The sequence below is a fragment of the Hesperophylax consimilis genome, chromosome 30 (assembly GCF_061612785.1).
Source record: "Hesperophylax consimilis isolate HC1 chromosome 30, BYU_Hcon_1.0, whole genome shotgun sequence".
NCBI lineage: Eukaryota > Metazoa > Arthropoda > Insecta > Trichoptera > Limnephilidae > Hesperophylax > Hesperophylax consimilis.
This window is the reverse complement of record NC_142865.1, coordinates 4,153,718-4,171,152: the sequence shown is the minus strand read 5'-3', so window position 1 is coordinate 4,171,152 and position 17,435 is coordinate 4,153,718. Positions and strand designations below refer to the sequence as shown.

Here is a 17,435-nt window from a genome sequence, read left to right as displayed (position 1 = left end):
CAAGGACGCCATCAAAACTATCATAGATCATATTAATTATAAATCATCTGACGTTGACAAACACCACATCATTTTTAAACAGCAAATCATTTATTTTTGTATGTTTTCTAAAATTTCAAATGGCGTATTTGTTGCAAAGATTCTTTAAAATCGGGTCGAATGAGATCTTAATATTTGTAGATGAAAAGCTACAATTACTAAGTTGCTTCGCCCCATTATAGTGATTTGTTTTTGGCGTATTATGCCGTGTTGCGCTAATTTCTTCTTTAGCCAACGTTTCGGACAGTATTGCAGTGTCCACCATCAGTTCCGTCATTTTTTGATACTTCTGTGGATATTTAAAATCAACACCCCATGCAGAAAAAGCTGTACAAATGTCATAGCGCTGGAACGTCCATAACTTGCACTATGTTCATATTTTAGTGAGACAGATTCTCTGTAGCTTTTTTAAACTTACTACCCGGCTTCGCCTGAGTTGTAACATTACATTTTTGATTGAATAACGTGGTACAATCAAGTGACATTTCATTCTTTAATTTTATTACTGAGAACTCTTTAAAAGCTACTAAAATAACGACTATTGCTGAAAATTGTTGCGCTGGCCTATACTTAAACTACAGACAGGAAAGCTGTGTAAATTTCATGTTACTATCTCACCGTTTGATAGTTTTTGATGCACCAAACACATTTTCAGCATTATGTCAGAGTAGAATATGTAAATTATAAATATAGATTATTAAATATAAAATAATATCTGGACTGCGAAGGAATATGAATTCAAATAATAATTTTATTTTTACCAAGTGAATCAATGTTTAGAAAACTGAGTTCTGTGTGTTAGTTTTGTGTGTGTTTGTTTCGTTTTTCAGTGTGTAGGCAAGATCAAGTCGACAATGTGTGACGGCTGTCTCGTTCGATATACCCAGCATCAATATGTAAGTATTTAATATATTTTTAAAGTTGAAAACATTATTTTTGTTATTTGTTTTTGGGTTCTTCTCTCCTCCTTTGATTAACTCCTTCTTTAGCCAACGTTACAGTGTTCATTATCAGGCACACATCTGCCCCGATGATGGAGCGCTACCCATACCCGCCTCCCAAATTCAAGCAATCGTATCGATTTTGAATTATCATGGTATTTCACCTGGACGATATAAGGCGTATATATCATTTCACATCTTACCCGGAATCCACGCTACCGGATGAGTGAGTCAAAAATGACGCTACGTGGTTATTTTTACCCATTTTTTACATTCAAAATTTGGCCACAATCCCAAAATTTCTGTTTGAAATCATTATGATGCAGAATTACCAGATTACCATGTTGTTACGTATTTGTTATTTTGGATTCAGCGTGCCAGACTCACATCTCAGATTCAGTTCTGACGTTTTTTCAGAATTCTCAGACTTCTGCTGTAAGGTGGACATTTCCTAAACACGCAGTATTTTTCTTGGCTACAAAGCCTTAAGCTGCGTTTACACCAAAGTCTTCCATTAAGTTTTCCACAAGTTGCGGCAATTTTTTGCTTTTTCTACAAAATACAGCAAGTTTTTCTGTCTTCCACTTGTGGAGAGACAAATCTTCCACTAAATTTTGGTTTCCCGCGGAGTGTCGATAAAGATCAAAGAAAGTTGACAACTAAAAGTGGAAGATTTGTTGCTGCGCGCTTTGCGCTAGCAACTTGTAGGAAGAAGAACTAGTGGAGAACTGTTCCCCCTCCACGCAAACTTACAAACTTCAATAAGGCTAGCTTTAGACTTGTAAGTTTTTTCGTAAATTTACGACATCTAGCCAATGGGCATATTGCATTTTGAAAATCCAATATGCCCATTGGCTAGAAGTCGTAAATTTACGAAAAAATTTACAAGTCTAAAGCTAGCCTAACAAACAGTGAAATGGTTGATTTTGAGATTTTAAACAAATAAACGAGACTTGTGTACGAATCACCAGTAGCCAAAAAACGTAATGTAACTGCTAGCTTTTCTTGGACAGGTACTGCTTTCCTGTAGTTTGTGTCAAGTTTCTTGATTTTATGTCCGATCATTGAAATCAAATACTCAAAGTCACTACTGGTCATTCTCAGAAAGTTTTTGACACTCCCGTAGCACCTCAGTTCACCACTCAACGGATCGACTCCATCTTCTCGGAGATTGGTAATGGTCTGGATTGTAAGTCACACAGACCATCAGGGAATAATTAATTTGCCATGAAAAAAGGTTGATTACAAAATTCACTATGCAAGCAGCGTAACAAAATTATCATCCAGCCACCAAATACATAAAACAGAAAACTTTCCGAATATATCACTCGCATTGAGAATGGCAGCAATTCCTTAATCTCCTAATTCGGCAGCGGAAATAATGATCTGTCACGACAAGCTCTCAAGAGAGTAGAATTTAGAATGAAATTTGAATATTGTAAATCAAAAACTATCACTTTCTTGTGACAAAAATATTTTAATCTTTTAGTCGTAAATCGACCAAACAGGAATAGTGGTGCCCTCTTTTGTCAAACAGCATAATTCAGATGAATCCAACTGTTTAATGCACAGATGACTGAATTTCATTGTCACTTTCCTGCAGAGTAAAATCTATACAATAACTGACCAAAGATGTCTATTGTCTATCCTGTCCACTATTTTTAATTTTAAGTTAATTAATTTTAAGTCTACTGCTTCTCCAGAGATAATGCTTAATTCTTGACACTACTGCCTTTCGCGCCAATTCTCTGGCAACAAGTTTTCCATTTGTTGTTCTAAATTTGAGAAGAGCAACTTTTAGTTGTCAACTTTGGTGTAAACGCGGCTTTAGGTTTTCGCCTGAAACGCCGGCTTAACCCGTACTACAATTAACGCGTACATGTCTGCGTGCGTGTACATTCACAGAGAAAAATGAGCATTGCTGATTTATTAAAATCCAGTTATAAATGGGATTGCAGCCCGTTTCCTACAAAACTTTTAGTACGTTCCTAAAATATCGGATCACGTGTTCATGCACCTGCCTTTGTCCTGATAATATATAATGACGAAATGAGAAAATATTAGAATTTTTATGAACACGTGTTCCGACATCGTGATAACACATTCGTGTATTAAAAAATGTTTAGAAAATAGAAAAAATTCATTCGTTAAATGCCTGCAATCCCGTTTTTAACAGGATTACCAGCAATTGGCTCTAAGAGGAAGCTACGAGCCAAAAATGTGCATATTCTTGGTATACCTTATATTATAGGTAATAGGCATTCAAATCGCTTGACAAACGCAGTCTAGAAACGTTCGAATTCAAGCACAAAACCGGTTTTTATTTATTTTGTAAATAATTTTATAAGAAAGCAAAAAAGTTGATCAAGTGAAACTGTCACAGATAATCTTAGCTATAATACTGTATTTTTAAAAAGTTTTTGTTGTATTTTTTTTCCTTTACGCTTACATACATTTCTATTGAAAAAAATTTTTTTTTTGTAGTTTACATTTATATTTTTTAACGAGTAATTTATTTTATATTTGTATTCTATTTAAGCGAAACGATAGGAAAACCTTCAATTTATCTAAACCATATTTTTTGGTATTCATAATGTACACCAATTCGTTATAAAGATTAATCAAAATAGTGATTTAGCATTAAGTTTCGCCTTAATTTGCTATAATATTTTAATATTTTTCACAAAAAATTGATAGAAATAGCCTATTCGCCGAGTTTCAAATAGATGCATTTTTACATAACTAGAAACTAAGATTTCCATTTTATGAGATATCGTTTTTTTGACGATAAAATAAAATTATAATACTAGTGTTAGCATGAAGTAACGGACGGGTTGTTTCGGAGAATTTGAACAATTCATCAAATTTAAAAGTTCATTTTCAAGTTCTGTGAAATATTTTTTCAAGTTCTGTTTTTATTTCAGTTTTGTCAAGCAACTAGCCTACAATGATATAATAACAGAACTTGAATAGGACTTTCAAAGAACCCGGAAATGAACGTTGAAATTTGATGAATTGTTCAAATTCTCCGAAACAACCCGTCCTTAGTGTTAGGACAACTGTTGATTTTAGCAACAAGTAGTGCGGTGGGCTAGTAAATTGGTCGCCAGCGCGTGCCAAAACCTATCACAGCCGTATTTCAACAGCCTCCGCGCGTGCCAAGGAAAAAAGGATGTTTTCACAGACATACAATTGATAGACTACCCCATAAGGGAAACCAAGTAACGCGGAGCACAAAACCAGTGTCCCTTTCTGTAATCAATATACAGGGTGTATCGGCAAGTACCCGACAAACTTTAACCAGCTATTCCTCAGCACATTTGGAGTAAAAAACGTAATGGGCGCTTTGCTGTCCGGTAACATTTTTTTCCATTAAAAACAAAAAATAAATAATAAATCCACACTCCATCACTGTCATTTGAATTGTTTCTCGTGTTCAACAGCTGTTATTAGCAAGTATGTCAAAAAGTGTCCTCGCTCTTTCGTACACACTAAATAATAATAGTTAAAAATGAGACGAATGGTGCGGTGCCATTTCGTTGTGATTGTAAAAGCGCGCCAACTTAGGTACGTACGTACATTATTCAACGAAACTCGAACAAAATATTGCCAGATGGGTTTTCAAACTTTGACAAAGGATAAAACATTGATGACATGTGGTGAAAATATGAATAATAAATTTTTTATTAAAAAAAAATGTTACCGGACAGCAAAGTGCCAATAACATTTTTTACTCCAAATGTGCTAAGGAATAGCTGGTTAAAGTTTGTCGGGTACGTTCCGATACACCCTGTTTATATTACAAAAGTAAGTGTATGTCGCTAAAAGTCAGAAACGAGTCCCGGTACGATTAAGGGAGTTATATGGTGTGGTACCCCTCTATCCCCCGTCCATGAAAAAGGTTCCCGTTTTTACATGAAGGACGTGCTTTTGAAGTTATAAGGGCTGGAAGTTTCGCCTTCTAGAAATTTCTAGAACAGTCCAGAACATTCCAGAACATCACGAAACACTCAGGAATGTTGTGGAATGTTCGGGAACAGTCTGGAACGTTCAGGAAAACTCGAAAAGTAGTCGACCGACATCGATGAAAATTCAAAAGTTTGTTGTTATTAGTGCCAGGAGTATTTAGAGATGTTTAAATGGTTGGGGATGCCCGAGGTATACTTAATGCAATATCTCTCCACTGTAATGAGATACGGAGTCGAATTGAATTCGATGTGATGTAGTTTTTTAATAGTAACATTGTATCGCACTGTTACCATTAAAAAATTACTTGTCCTTTTTACAATGGCGAGCAAATTGCTGGCTGCGTTAAAAACTTAATACAGTCAAGTAAATCCAGAATCTTTACGACGTAAGTGAAGCAGCCGTGCAAAATGATATGCGACCTTCTGCCCTAGTGTATTGGACAAACTTACGGTTGAATTTGCCCTATCAAATCTCTAAAATAAAGTGGGAATCTTAACAACATAAAGTCGTGTGAAAGCAATATGGGCAACTATAATAGGCATAGAAAATCGATCTTTCCGTGGTGTTTATTTTAATTATTTCCGATGAACGTATTACTAAAATCTCAAATGGTTCTAGAGGGATCCCTCGGGAAGTTACTTATTCATCTTCTAAAAAAATAAATGCTGGACCGCTAATTTTTAAACGTTTTAAACATTTTTAAAAACGTTTTACTTCAAATATTTAACGGTAAGGTCCTGTTTTTATTAATCTGAAAAATGAATAACTTACATCCGTAGAGATCCCTCTAGAAACAATTGAGATTTTAGTAATACGTTTATCAGATAATTAAAATTTGAGCGTCGAGCAACTACAAATCTCAAATTGGATGAACAAAAGTTTGAAATATCCAAAACTGAATATTTTTGTACTCCATTTAGTTGGATATTGTAACAAATGTGTTATAATTTACCCATCTCACTTATTTTAGCGTCGCTACGCAACCTGATTTGAAAGCGGTTTGGTTTTTAAGAGGGAGCTACAAGCCAAAAATGTGTATATTCTTGGTATCGTAGGTAATAGGAATTAAAATCGCTTGAAAAACGGAGTCTAGAAACGTTCGATTTCAAGCAAGAAACTTTTACTTATTTTGTAAATAATTTTATAAGAAAGCAAAAAAGTTAATCAAATGAAACTGTCACAGATAATTTTGGCTATAAAATTGTATTTTTTAAAATTGTTTCCTTTTCGCGTTCATATATTTCTATTGAAAAAATATTTTTTGTAGTAGTTTGCATTTATATTTTTTATTGAGTTATTTATTTTTTTATTTGTATTCTACTCAAGCGAAGCGATAGAAAAACCTTCAATTTAACTAAGGCATATTTTTTGGTATTCATAATGTATACCAATTCGTTATAAAGATTAATCAAAATAGTGATTGGGCATTAAGCTTCGCTTTAACAGCTTTTACGAACATTCTACATCCACAATCGTTACCTTACTTTGACTAGCTGCGCAGAGTGTGGTTATTTCAATGCGAACTCTTCAGCGTTCAACGTACGACTGATGTCATAGATTATTCAAAGCATTTTCGAACCCTTCTGGTGCCAAAAATATGATCACGTGGTTTGCCTCCGGCTCGTCAAGATTATACCCGGATTTCATGCTAGGGAGAGTCTATAAATTTGGATTGTCTATTGCTACTTTATGTATATAGGGCGAACAAAAATGTTGTGATATATTTTTATTAAATAAGCAGGATGTCCTGTTTTACACTGTTGTCTGTATTTAAATTTGTTTGTTCGTTTCGTTTCCCCTTTAATATGGTGGTTGTTTTAAGGCGAAGCTTAATGCCAAATCACTATTTTTATTAATCTTTATTATCTTGATTAAAACGAATTGGTGTACATTATGAATTCCAAAAAATATGCTTTAGATAAAATAAAGGTTTTCCTGTCGTTTCGCTTGAGTAGAATACAAATGCAAAAATAAATTAATCAATAAAAAATATAAATGTAATTTATAATGTCCTGCATTGTACGCAGGAACGCACGCATCTATCTACGTCCTTTCTTCTCGCCTCGGGATCGACCAGCCGGGCAAGATGAAGCGTTCACTTTACTCCAAAGTGATGCTGAGCATGAAGAGTTTCTACGCTTAAAGCACATGTTTGCTCACCAGTTCCACTTTCAAGTCTCTCCCACCTATCTTCACACTCTGAGGAGTCTCTTTCACAACGTTTCCTGTCATGGCTACTCTTTGCCCGGGTCTTGCAAACCCTAGTAAGTACATCAGTTTTATTTCTACAGGACAACAAGGGTGATCGACAATGTCAGATCAAATTCTTCTACAATCTCCTTCATCAACTCCAAGCGTCACTTAACGATCATCTCTGACACGACTACTCCCGGTCAGTGTAGATCTCACCCAGCACAAAACCGTCGCCGAATCTGTAATGATCTCCAGAGTTTGAAGATTTCACTTGAGAGTCAGATTTAATCCCTTAAGGAAGGAAAAGTACCAGCATTTACAAGACTTAAAACAGACATTAGAAAAGGATTACCACTCCTTTGACGATAACCTTCCGCATCATTAAAATCATTAAAATGCATCTAAATAGACTGCCTCGACATACACATACATTGTTGTGTTTTATTTTGTAAATGTAAAATTCCTATCTCCCAAATTTTCCGCCAGGTTGTTCATAAAACTGTTGAAGAAAAGTATGTATCTTTTGTAAAATGCGTATCTCCATTCTCGGTTTTTACGTAAACTTCCTAACTCCGATTTGAAATAGAAAGCCTTAACTTACAAAAGTTTAATGATTGAAAATAAATTTCCAAATATATTATATGTTCGAAACATAAATAAAAAGAATAAGCCGTCTTTCATTTTTTTTCACTACGAGGTTTTTTGTGCCTCCTGTAAAATTTTACATTTGGGAGTTACGCATTCTACGAATTAATGCGACGATATGGGAAATCATTTCCCTCAGTGCCTGTGTCATCTTTGAGTAAAGTGAAGGAGTGACATGTTGTAGGAGGGAGGAAACACAAGACGCTGACAAACTATTACAGTGGCACGACTGAAAATCCGAAGGTCACGTGTTCAAATCCAAGATCAATTTATTTTTTTTCGTAATTTAAATAAGAAATGTGAGAAGAAAAGAATGCAAGGCGGGTAATGCGTAATGAGTAAGATTAAGAAAGGTACGCTTAGATGGTTTGGGCATGAAGAGCAAATGAATGAAGAAAGTAGTGTAAGGAGAATATATGACGCAAATGTGAATGGTACAGGGTTTTCCAATAAGAGGTACTATTTTGATATTCAATCGTAAAAGATCAATGATTTCGTTGCTTGTGTGGCACGTAGCGCCGTCTTGTTGAAAGTAAACGCTGTCCAGATCAATACCATCCAATTCCGGCCATGAAAAATCATTAATTATCTCTCGATAGCGCAATCCATTCACCGTAACTGTTGCTCCAGCCTCATTTACGAAAAAGTAAGATTCAATGACTCCGCCGGACCATAAACCGCACCAAACAGTCACACGTTGAAGATAGAGAGGCTTTTCAACAATAACTCTTGGGTTTTCCGAGACCCAGATGCGACAATTTTCCTTGTTGACGAAGCCACCGAGGTGGAAATGGGCCTCATCACTCAAGATGATTTGTATTTGATTCACTCAAGTGAATTTTAATAATTTCAATGCGTTGTTGAAGCGTGTATCGTTCCATTTTTATTAATGGCGTAGTTTCTACTTGTCAAATGTCAAAAAATGACAGCTTCAAAAGTAACATCTACAGAAATAGCGGGCTATTCAAAATAACACATCTTATTGGAAAACCCTGTAGAAGAAGTCAAGGACACCGAGGAAGACATGGCATGATCAAGTGAATCAGATACTTGAGTCGGCTATGTCTAGAGTCAGTAAAATAGAAGAGTATGTATGAGACGATGTATGAATGTGAATGAGGCAAGAAGTGTGTGCAAAGACCGAGTTGTTTGGTGTTCCGTCCTCACTGCCTACCCCTGCGGGGAAACGGCGTGATGGTTAGTTAAACGTTGCTTAAAATGGCTTTAACCGTGTTTGGTAACCAGATCTGAATAATCAGGTACTCCCCCCATCTTCCTCTCCCCCCTCTCCTTCAGCTCCCCACCATGATCACCCTAACAACACACCCCCATTGAGGATGCCATAGTCTCACTTGCTATAGACGATTGAGAGCAGTTGAGACTCTTGTGCGAAATTCACATAAATTTAATTTAATTTAAATAGGTTTCACAATAAAATAATTTCCGAATCACCCTGTACACTATTTATTCGGTAGAGTTGAAGGTTAGTTATGCCTACACAAGCGACAGGGTGTGGCGTTCCACTCTCCTTTCTCTCGCACAATTCACATATTCCTTCTCCCCTCATGGTGCAATTCCGTATAATATGATATAATATTAACTACCAAAAGGACGCCAACATTAAACCACAGAATCTCAAAGGACTAGAGATTATTATTATTTAATTATGTGTTTTTTTAGCAGAGGCGTGCCGTGAGATTTAAATTATTTATTTAGAACTAGCTGTACCCCGTCACGCGTTTCTGTGGCTCCGTCTGTCTCTGCAGATAGATAAAAAAATAGCGCGTCTTGCTTTCATGTCCAACAGAATGAGCTGTTTTTCAAAAAAACATTTTTGTCCAACGGATTGCTCTGTTTTTTTACCTGTCACAGTTGACATCTATATAATATAGGTATATAAAAACACACGCGTATTCTAACGCAAAGTTGTGTCAAAATTTCAAAGCAATCCGTGAAAAACTTTCGGAGATTTAAGACAAAAGAATATTTACATTTTTAACAAATAATTATCAGTAATAATTAGTCGTCTGAAATATCAATACAAATTGAAAATATCTCCCGAGTAACAATAAATGCCGCCAAAGGAATTGAACCCGTACCTTCTGATGTCCGGTCAGGTGCTCTAAACCACTGAGCTATGTCGGCTTATTTCGAACACGCCAAATAATGCAATAAGTACTGGTACCTCAATCAACAATTACTGCTTATTATATTTTGTGATTATTTCAATAAAAGGGTTCAGTTTTATGCAGTAATAACTTTATTCTTCTTCTTACAAATGTACATATTGACAGGTCTCTTCTTAGTAGTAGACAATAGGACAAGGTTAAACAGTATTGCCAACAAAACAACGTTTACAGATACCTTATAGCCAACCTAAGATAATTGCATTTATATTGCCATATTCTAACTTTTTTTTTTCACCTGTAAACAACTAACTTTATTTTTGTAGGAAAGGCTTTGTTAGTGCTAAATTTTCCACTAGATGGCGTTGAGACATATTATATCTACATTTGTTGGTGTGTTTCTTCTGGGAACCAATGGGGATTGGATAGGAGAGATAAGATCTGGTAAGACACATTGTGGAACCAGAAGACATAGCCACATACCCAAAGACAACCCTGGTGAACTTTATTAAAAGGACTGGGTTGTTGTTAAAGGATTGAGGTAAAATGGGAGATATCACAATGGGCCTATGGCCTAAGTGCTCACGGGAACTATATGTAAACCGTCTCCACTCTATAAATAAATAAAATAAAATAATTACCTAGTTTAAACGATGATGGAATATTTTCACGAACTATTAATACCGTTAAAAATGTGTGGAAAATATAAGTTTATTTCTTTAGTTATGATTATCATACTGAAAATATGTAATTTTAATATTTTCATTCATAATTATTGATTTAAAAACGATCTAAAACTGCACTTTCGGAAACGGTTCCAACTGGCCACAACATCATTATGACGCAGAATCGCCAATGTCTGGCATGACGGCTGTCACCAACGTCGCCTGGTATGACGTCAGCGCCGCCGAATTCTCGATTAAAAACGAACATGTCGTTTTGGCGTCAAATCGAAAATTGCATATTTTGATTTGAATTGTCATAGAAAACTTATTAGTCAGATAAACATAAATTAAATCATATTAGACACTATCGCAATTTTTTCCAGAATTAAAATAAATACCCTATTTATTATTATTATTTTGGAAAGGTGTTTATGAACGCTGTTCAAGTAAGATATCGAATAGAAAATAGTCTTGCAAATATGTAATCAATCCTATACCATTTTACATTTTTCCACTGGAAAGGCTACAGGTATAAAAGATGTGTAAATTTCAGTAAACTCAACTCAAGTCCGTCCGAAGAAACCTTCGTACAGAAGCAACAAAACTACTTATCAACTCTTACGTAGTCTCACGTCTCGATTACTGCAACGGCATTTATGCCAGCCTTCCGGGGTTTCTAAATATTCGCACATTTCAGAACACCTTCGTAACCTTCACTGGCTCAAGTGCCCTGAAAGAATCCAGTACAAATTGTGCTGGATTGTGTTTAAATCCATCAATGAAATGGCCCCACCCTACATCTCTGAACTATGCGTCCCGGAAAACACTGGTCTGAGGCAGTCAACTCTTAGATCAGCAACATCATCAGCTGTAGGCAGACTGATGGAAACTAAGCGCAAGCCAAATACTAAGTTTGGTGATCGCGCTTTCGGAGTATCTGGGCCGAAGGCTTGGAATAAACTCCCTCCGGAACTAAGATCCATAACAAGTCCAACAGAATTCAGGTCTAAACTAAAAAATTACCCTTTCATACCCTTAAATTAAATATAGCATTCCTGAGAGAAAGTCCATTAAATCCACTTTTCCAATTATGTCTTAAATCCTGTATCTAAATTTCGCTAATAAACAATTAGTTAATGTTAATTAAGTGTTAATCTCATGTGACCTACCAGGTAAGTATTGTACTTTATATTTTTTCCAAATATAGTTAGTAATAACATATATCATTGTAGAAATATATTAAATATTTGTTCGGCGCTCTTGAGGTGATTTTGAACAAAAACGGTGCTATACAAATCATCCAAAATTATTATTAAAGCACTTATCGCGGTTGGCGCAAGCAAGCAGTCCACAATGGAGTGCTGGTACCTACCCTGGTGTATGGCAGTGAGGAATGGAACTGACAGAGGAAGGATGAAAGTAGACGGAATGCTTTAGAAATGAGATCCCTGAGGCGAATGTGTGATAAAACCATGCATTAAAACGTGGAGAATAAGAAAGATACGCTTCAATGATTTGATAGGAGTGTAATGAGAATATATGACACGAATGTGAATTGTTGTAGAAGTCGGGGACGCCCGAGGAAGATATGGCACGATCAAGTGAACCAATCTGCCTACCCCTGCGGTGCTAAAATTTTGTTTAAAACTTGAGAAAAATGAATATTACTAATTTATTATCACGATGCAGGAACACGTGTTCGTAAAAATTCTAATATTTTCGCATTTCGTCATTATATTATATGATCAAGGCAAATGCAGGTGCGTGAACACGTGTTCCGATATATTAGGAATTTACAAAAAAATATCAGGAAACGGCCTGCAATCCTGTTTTTAACCGGATTACCAATTTTTCTACGTGTATGAAGTAGAAAATCAATTTGCGTGCATTAAAGATGTTCTGACCAGATCTGAATAGTCAGGTAGTTACTTCCCAACCTTCTTCTGCCCATCTCCTTATCTAACTTTAAACATATCCCCGCAGAGCTTCCACAGTGACACTGGTTCCTGGCATTTGATACTCTTGCTTTGTTCACAAATAAAATTATATTTAAAAATATTAGATGAGCTCTGTCGTCGTTAAATTTGCACCGCTTTTTCCATCTGGAATTACGAGGATATACATCGGTCAATGGGATATCTGTTTAGTCTAAATTTTACTTAAACTAGGTACAATGTAATGGTTTTAGAATAATTATTGTAAAAATTCTAGTAGTTTTACTGTTCTGTGGCGGTCACCATTGAAAAATTACAGTCATCCCGCTCGCACTTGCGCTTTGTAAATAGCTTCGTCTCTTTCCCTCCCACTTGCTGCATCGACCCTGTTAGTGTTAGTTCGTTGGATTACTTTAGACCACTGCGCCGATATTTTTTATATTTATTTTATTATTTTTTAATAATTTATTTTGAATTTACGGCACAAGTGCCATTTACTTACAAAATTTTTATTTTATTTTTTAACATATACATAGTGCAGTATTAAATTTTAATGAGAAAAATTAGAGAATTAAATTTAGTTAAAACATAACAATTAAAATAACAGTAAAGAAAGAAGCAATGACAATTGCCTGTTATGTAGTGTCCTCATTAAAATAAGTGGCGTTAAAATGTGTTATTAGTGCAGCTTTATACTTTACAAGGGGAATATTAAAAGTATCTGCGATTTTAGCATAAAAGTTCCCAAGTGTGTGCAATCTATTTATAACTGAGTTATATCCTGAGACTGTGGTATAATTGTCACAATAATACATACTAAAGGACCTTGATCTAATGGTAGGTACATGAAAGCGAATCAACATTAATTTGTCAGGGCTATCCAACTGATAATTTATAATTTTGTATAAAAATGTAAGATCAAAAATTTTTCTTCTATCACTTAACTTAAGCATAATTTGAAAATGTATAAACATATTTATATTGGTTGTGGATCAAGAGATTACTATTTTAAAACCTGGTGTGGGCAATAAAAAAATCACACAAGCTTGGAAATTTTATAAATTAATATATTATATAATATGTACATTCTTTGATGAAAGTGAAAATGCTTGCATCATCACCCTGGTGCTTTAAACGACTTTAAATTTAAAATGTAAAGGAAGGTAGCTAATACCCAATCTTCCTTTGACCAATCTCCGTCCAATCCAATTATTTAGTATTTTGATTTTAACTCTGTAGTATCACGTATACGTGTTTGTAAACTTCAGCTGTAGCCGTCACAACGACTTTTTCAAGACACAGATGTTCTATCACAGTAAAACATGACAGCAAGAATGGTGCTAATGTAAGTTTCCTCACCATCTAGGATTCTTGCTGCAGAGTCTCCATCTTCTATCTTCGTCGAACGTCACAGCGGTGCTGCCAAGGTCTGGTATCTATGAGAGGATATTGTGTCAGCGCTCTATTAGCAGCAGACACATACCTGGACGGATGACGAACCTCGTGCTGGCACTGTTGGTGGACTCTCTCTCTGCAGCAGCTGGTCCAGTTTCCTCACCACCTAGGATTCTTGCTGCAGAGTCTCCATCTTCTTTCTTCGTCGAATGTCACAGCGGTGCTGCCAAGGTCTGGTATCTGTGAAAGTATATTGTGTCAGCGCTTTATTAGCAGCAGACACATACCTGGACGGATGACGAACCTCGTGCTGGCACTGTTGGTGGACTCTCTCGCTGCAGCAGCTGGTCCAGTTTCTTCACCACCTAGGATTCTTGCTGCAGAGTCTCCATCTTTTATCTTGTCACCTGTTCCTGTACTTCATTTTATTTAACTTAAGTTCACTTTATTTTTTTAAATATTAATATTATAAACTGTAAAGCGCCCCTGAGGTGATATCTCACAAAAGCGGCGATATACAAATTGTCCAATAAATAAATAAATGTATTAAATTTACAAAATTACAGTGTAATCTATATTTATAAATATGTAAATGGATGATTAATGTATTGCACAATAATTTAAATTTACAAAAAATGTATTTTAGGTTATTCAATATTGACAAATTTGTGATATTATATATACAGGGTGTCCGGAAACTCGTAGTACAAGCGGGAAACTGGTGAATCTACATCACATTTGGAGTCGATTTTGTAGTATATTTTTTTTTGATTTGAGCTTTCGTTATCGAGTAAATCGAGTTTGAAGTTGATTTTTTTTTTTTTTTTTTTTTAAATCAAATTCTTATAAATTATTACTGAAGATCAAAGTACCCAACTAATTAAAACTATTTGAAAGTAAAACAAATGAAGAAACTCGGATTTGAAGCATTATTTTGAAATCACCCTTCATTTAACCCGGTGTAATCATAAAATATTTCTGCTCTGCAGGGTTAAAACATCTGCTATTCAACCCTAAACACCAGAAAAAACTTTAACCCTAAAATAGCCGAAAAATATTTTTTTTTGTTTTTTTTTTTTTTTTGTGAAAATGCTCAAATCAAAAAACTTTATGTTTTTTTGGGTTCCCCATGTGGTGTAGATTCTCCAGTTTCCCGCTTGTACTACGAGTTTCCGGACACCGTGTATATATATTTTTTATATTTTTTTATAGTGAATACCTCACAAGAGTCCCAACTGCTCCCGTCTGGAGCCAGTGAGACTATGGCATCCCCAATTGGGGGATGTTGTGAGGCTGAAGGTAAGTGGGGAAGGGAAAGAGGAAGGTGGGGAAGTACCTGGCTATTCAGATCTAGTCACTAAACACGGCTAAAGCCATTTGGAGCAACGTTTCAATTCTGAATGGTGGTCTTACACCAGGGCGATATATAATAAAATGTGGAAAATTATGTGCGTTTTTCAAAAATAAATTAATAAATAAACGCACTGAGGGAACACTTACACTGCACAGGTTTTTGAACAGACTGGTAATATAGATTTTGTGAAGCGGGCTTGGGTACAGCCGTCCGGAAACCATTTATTGGATAACCAACACTTCTGGTCACCCCAAGTGTTTGGGTACGTTTGATGATTTACCAGGGGTGCCTGGATTCAACGGTGTGTTCAGAACGTGCCTGCCTACCACCAGCTGCGTGGCGTGCCAGATAGGGAGAGGTTGGTTTGAAGAGACCCTTTGACCTCTCCAGAGATGTGCTTTATTTCAAATAAATCCATTTCAAATGGAAATGCAAAATGCAAAATGGGTATTTTCCATTTTGCATTTTAAATGCTTTTCTAAAAACCATTTTGCATTTTAAATGCTTTTCTCAATGCATTTTCCATTTTAAATGCTTTTTTGCAACATTCTTCCTACTTTCTCCACTCATCTTTTTTTCATAAGCCCCAAATATCAGTCAGTCCTCAACCTCGCTATGAGAGATAATTTACATTTGTCAAGTTACTCCCTGGTAGGAGCCCTGGCAATTGAGTGATACCATTACAAAAAATACTGATTCAAATACTGAACATGGCCGACGCTGTAATATTAAATGTTAGATAGCAGTTTCTATGTTTTTACGTTGGCAACATTATTCCCGCGCAATTTTTTTGTGGTTTCATAATCTGTAGTCGTGGTGTTTTTGGATTTACCATCATGTAATATGTTTGTTCTACATTGATGTCCATTATTAAATGGCAAAATTGTTTAAAAATTCTATAATTATTTTAATTGTTTGACCTGAGAAACCATTTTGCATTATCAATGCATTTTGAAAATAGGTATTTTGCATTTTGCATTTTCAAATGGAAAAGTTTTGACCCATTTCCATTTTGCATTTCAAATGGTTTTGGGTACCCATTTTGCACATCTCTGGACCTCTCCGACTGGTTTATCGAGTTTTGCGCCACAGTTGGAGGTATATTTGTGTATTAAGACATACACAGTACAATAAGATACAGTTGAGGATATTTTTCGTTATTAAATAGTTGTAGTACCTATTACGTATGTCCATAAAATATCATAAAACGTAATTTCGCCTGAGATTGTTCTGAAAACTTAACTAATGATTTTAACTCAAAATCAATGAATTTGAATTTAAATTAATGTATGAATAGATAATAGTCATAAAAGGAAGAAAGTGTGTTGAGAGAAAAAATTATTTTAATCAAGAATTATAATATGTTCACGAATTGTAATTGACTGTTAATACATAAAAGTTTTGAAAAATGAAGTGAAAGTATTTTTGAAATATGTCACGCTAAGAAATTTAGTAAGTTAGTTTTGTATGTTAGAAAGAAATCATGAAAGATGTCTAAAAGTAGTAATTTTTCGTAGTGGGTGTAAGTTGTGATTGCGCGAGAAATTACTTGAGTTGTTTGATGGTATTGTTGGATTCAATATGAAATAGTGTAGTGTGCCTGGTACGCCTCGTTGGAACATTTAAACCAATGACGGATAGCAATTCGGGACTATCTATTTTATATTTAGCAGATTATAAAAAGATGACGTAGGCTCTGGGGGAAACTCTTTTCCTAAGGGTGGTTTTTCTGTGCTTTCTGTGCTTTTTGCTTTTCCTGTGTGGGGTTAATGTAAACAAAAAAATAATTGAGTTTAATAGATAACGGTACATTTTTCAAATTTCGGGAAATCACAAATTATTAGTGTTTTTTTGTTTTAGGCAAAATTATAAGAATATTCCTAAATATTAAATATTTCGACACTTTAACTTGTTTGTAATATATACATTTTTGTGCAGTTATTTACTTATTCAATTGATTTCATAATCCGAAATCAACTACACAAGTATATGAAACGAGCTACCGGAAATTTTTCTTGGCATATGCCCTCTGTTAGGTCAGCATTGACAAGTCCTTTCCTACGGCCCTAATCTTAACCCGCCTCACAACGTTGCCCAGCTATGGCATACAAACAGGATCTTTATTGTGAGGTGTCACATAAAATAATACTGAAATTTATTTATTTATTTATTAA

The 17,435-nt window shown here is 35.2% G+C and overlaps 1 protein-coding gene across 15 annotated transcripts in view; it reads left to right on the top strand.

Moving 5' to 3' along the window:
- Positions 1 to 868: 868 nt before the first annotated feature.
- The window catches only part of RyR (Ryanodine receptor), a 298,251-nt gene continuing 281,684 nt past the window's right edge, over positions 869 to 17,435 (top strand). For all 15 annotated transcript variants that reach the window (XM_089649715.1, XM_089649711.1, XM_089649709.1 and 12 more), the window contains exon 1: positions 869 to 935. The gene's annotated coding sequence lies outside the window, so the exon portion shown is untranslated. The remainder of the gene's footprint in view (positions 936 to 17,435) is intronic.